Here is a 4413-nt window from a genome sequence, read left to right as displayed (position 1 = left end):
ATAATTTCAGGTGCCAAAACACTTGTATGCCTACAGAGAAGTGAAAAAGTTACTTCAGATGTAAAGAAGATGCTCCATTTATGTACCTGTTTCTCTAACTACATATTTTGTAACTGCTTAAGTGAATACAAATAGGATCAGAGTTCTTTCCATTCAATGTTATGTAATTGCTTGTATCCTAACACTTGATTGTTGACTCTAAAGACACATCCTGTAGGCAGTTAGTAAAACTACAGCCTTCTTTGTAAATACATTCCATCTGACTCTCTTACAAAAACTGAGATCTCTACAAGGCTTAGTAGCATGGAGGGAAAGCATGATGATTAGCTGAGGATGCTAGATAGGAGGAAATGAAGTTTACTGACAGGCTTCATCTGTCATTGCTCTGTTAACTGAGGTGAATGAAACTATGCAAATTCAATACAGTTGTTTTATGTTTACCTATTTGAACAATATGCAGGTAGTGAGTATATGTCAGGATAAAATTTGTGGACATGAAGGAATAAGAATATGTTATACACAGCTACAGACAGGTGATCTCAGTTATGTGTTCAACTGGGTTGAGATCTGGTGACTTAAAGGATCCTACAGACAGGAATCACTACAAAACAAGGTGTTGACATGCTGTCACTGGCCAACATAATGCAAGATTATAGTTGGATAGTTTGGATGCTTCACTGCAATTCTGCTTATTTTGACTTTGAGCTGGTGCTAACATGGATATAAATGGTAAATGGACTGCATTTATATAGCGCTTTTCTACTCCTACGAGTACTCAAAGCGATATACATTTTATGCCTCACATTCACCCATTCATACACCGGTGGTGTTGGCTGCCATTCGAGGCGCCTACCTGCTCACCGGGAGCAATTTGGGGTTCAGTGTCTTGCTCAAGGACACTTTGATGGGGTCAGGAAGAACCAATATACTGGCATTAGTGCCTTGGTCACATCATTGTTCTGTATGTAAAGCTAGATGTTGTTTTCTGTCACATCTAAAGCCACAAGAGAATAAAAACAACACAAAGTGTGATGCTGTATCTGGCAGTAATCTGTGACAGTATAAAATGGAACAAACCCATATGGTGACTTATTACCTGTTCGTCACTAACCAGTGATGGTCCAGCAAGAGAATTCCTGTTAGGACAGAAATCATTTACACAAAGTATATATTGTTATACACAGACATACATACATACCCAGAATGATATAACAGTCAGCTTACACTGTGTGCAGCACTTTTGGTGCAGGACTGCTTTCCTGCTCAGGTTAAAATGGCTGTAGTGAAATAAAGGGAAAACCTGTTAAAATGTATATATGTAATACAAATGCTATTAGCTCGTATGTGTAGCCCAATGAATGAGATGGCTGATGTAATTTATTATTCTATTTCCAGATAAATGCTGTTGGCTACTCTAAAACTTTATTTTTCATTCATTAAAGTGGTAAGTTTTTGATTCTCTGTGGACATTTTTTGGTTGATACACTTTAAATATAACAAAAGTGTTTTAAATTGCACTCACCAGTGTATCAGCTAGATCAAACTCTGTGCGTTATTTGAAATGTCTGACACTTCTCCACCTGCAAAACACAACTGAAATTAGTATAGTATTACTATAGTCAGACAGCTGAACTTTTTAAACAATGCTAAACCTAGGAGAAAGTGAAGAAGGGAAAACCACCCTGACACACGCCGATGGTAATAGTTGGTTTTTGGCTCAAGGTGGGACTTCATGGGAAAAAGGTCAACTGAAAAGTGTTAGGAAAAGTAGACTTTTTTAACATGAATCCCAGCTGGTGCAACACCAACATACCTGCACAGCACATTAAAATGACTTGGTACTTTTTACTTATTACTACGTTATTAGTACTTAGTGCTTTACAGACTAGATCATCTTTCTCAGAGAGCTGAAACAGTTACTGGCTATGGAAAAAGCATGATTATTTACCTCTTCAGAATCCTTCTTAGAGCAGATGAAAATAGTAATTCCTTGATATGGTTTGCCTATTTCTTGTATTCTGCTAGAATAACAGGTCTTTGTGTGCCAGGAATATTGATGACCTGAGATCCATCTGCATATAGAAGGATGAAGGGTCCCTCATTCAAGTCTTTCTTGAAGCCCCTCATTTCTTTCACAGCCTGATGAAGACCTTCAGCAGTGATGTCAGGGTCTGTTAAGTGTTACGTGCCATAAGAGGTTTGGATATGTCTACAGGACACCTCAGTCTTCTGCCCCAAGCTCCACTCACCACTTGCTGCTACAGCCCGCCTCCCAGTTTCTGGCCACGCCCCTTCCACCCTCTGACCTTTGATCCTGGCCCTGTGTTCCGGTCCAGGATAAAGCCTGCTGATCACAGCCAGCTCGAGCTCTTGCTCAACATTTGTCTTTTGCTATTGCTGTGATGGTTTGCTGTTTCTGATTGACTTCTTGTGTATGACGGTTCTGATTGTTTGGTTTCTGGTTTTCTGCTTCGCCCCTTTTTGTACCTTTGCCTTTGGTTTGTTTGTCTTCTGGTTTTGACCTCTTGCTCAGCTCCTGACTGCTCTCTTTGCCTCGCCTCTTCGGATATAAGGAGTGACTGCCTTTTTGTTTATGCGTACGTGCTGTTTACTGTGGTTTTGGTTAGGGAGTTAGATTTAGTTTTTGTCATTTCCTTTCCTCTTGTTTTCATTACCTATAGAGTTTGGGACGTGGTCGTTAGCCGTTTTGGTGGTTGTTTTGGCCTGGGTCACTCCCGAAGTTTGTTGCACCTCGTGTTTGTAAAAGTGTCTGTGAATAAATATAAAGAAATACAACAAAAGATCCCTTTGCTTCCCCTGTTCCCTTTTCCCATCCCTCGCTGGTCTCGTCTTCCCCTCTCCTTTCCCTTACCTTTCTGTCGGTCCTCAACCCTAGAAATCTTTTTTCTCGTTGTGGCTTTATATCACCTTTCTGAGCAGCCATCAAGCCAATATTTATCTGCAAATAAATAAAAATAATAAAGGCTTTCCACCTTAGAATGAGAGGGCTGAGATGATGATAGGATGTTGACAGCTAATCAACAGTAAAGTTTAGGGGTTAAATACTTTCACTGTCACTCTGAGACGTATCAAAGCACAATTGATTACCTTAACTTCACTTTTCTCTGTTTTCTTTGCCCCCATTTTCCTTTCCTCTGCTTTTTTCTTCCGATATTATAAAAAGGTTTCTGATATTGGGGTTGGATTTGATGGAGGATTCTCTGATACTACAAAGATGCAAACAAAAAATGTGTTTTTATAAATGCCAAAGCATTACGGGGTAAAGAAGCTGTCAGAAAGGGTGTGTGGGTACAAGTAAACATATTAGTCTATAGTTGTGCATAAATTAAAATTTTGTAATGTCTTTTACTAGTGAAATCATATATAAAATATGTAGTGTGTATTTTGTTTGTGAGAATATGATTCAAAAAGTTACAACATTAGAAAATTACAAATACAAAGTGAAATTTTTCAGTTGTGGTTTCTTCATTATGAATACGAAATGACATTTTCTACTGTTATAACTTTTTGAATTCTGCTATAATTCCCTCATCTTACTAATGTCTTTATACTGTCTAGTATAGACTAATACAGTGCAGGAGTAAGTCTTTTTCAACATTATTTCTTACAAACATATGTAGCCTGTCGCCGGCCAGGCATGGGATTGCCCTCAGTAGCTTGAACAAGTGCTCCATGGACTCCCTTAGTACCAGTGACGTACTGTGTGCTTATCTTACTTGAAGGGAGTTCGGAGGTGGGTTTCAAGAATCAAGATCAAGAGTCTCTTTAAGCCTCTAACCACAACCAAGGATAAATTTCGCCTGTAAGGTTTCGGGAGTCTTTTTACCACAATAAGGACAATACGTCTATATTTTTCTGAAACTCTTCTTGGTTCACGTGCTATTTCTATGTCACATTTACTGTACCCACCTTCCTGTTAAAAAGACAGACAGTGTGTCCGTCCAATCAGCGACGATCCTTGTCAAACAGTATGTATCTACATTTTCCGGTAAAAATTAATGTTGTGTTCAGCATTTTGGGAGCTCGGTTTTGGGGGCATTTCCATTTGGGGTGTTTTTGGGGGGGTGGTATTTGCACTTCAGGGCCACCGTACATTATGCACACATCATGTTTCATAACACCAGCCTCTTTAACAGTGTTTCTGTAGGTGAATGACTTCAGCAATGGGAACTATTTAAACCCATCTGGTAAAACGCAGCCAGTCCAGCAGTAAAAACGGCAAACAGGATGACCAGGGTGATAGTAATGGCACCGCGTCCAGCCAGCTGCGGCAGGGAAGCATGACGGGCTGAATGACACAGAAATATCTCTCTTTAATGGCCATGCTGCCCAGGAAAGAGGTTGGGACCACAATGTAACAGGAGAGCGATAGCTAGTGCTGCTTAAACGGCT

The sequence above is a fragment of the Brienomyrus brachyistius genome, unplaced genomic scaffold (assembly GCF_023856365.1).
Source record: "Brienomyrus brachyistius isolate T26 unplaced genomic scaffold, BBRACH_0.4 scaffold60, whole genome shotgun sequence".
NCBI lineage: Eukaryota > Metazoa > Chordata > Actinopteri > Osteoglossiformes > Mormyridae > Brienomyrus > Brienomyrus brachyistius.
Note: the sequence above shows the minus strand (reverse complement) of the source record.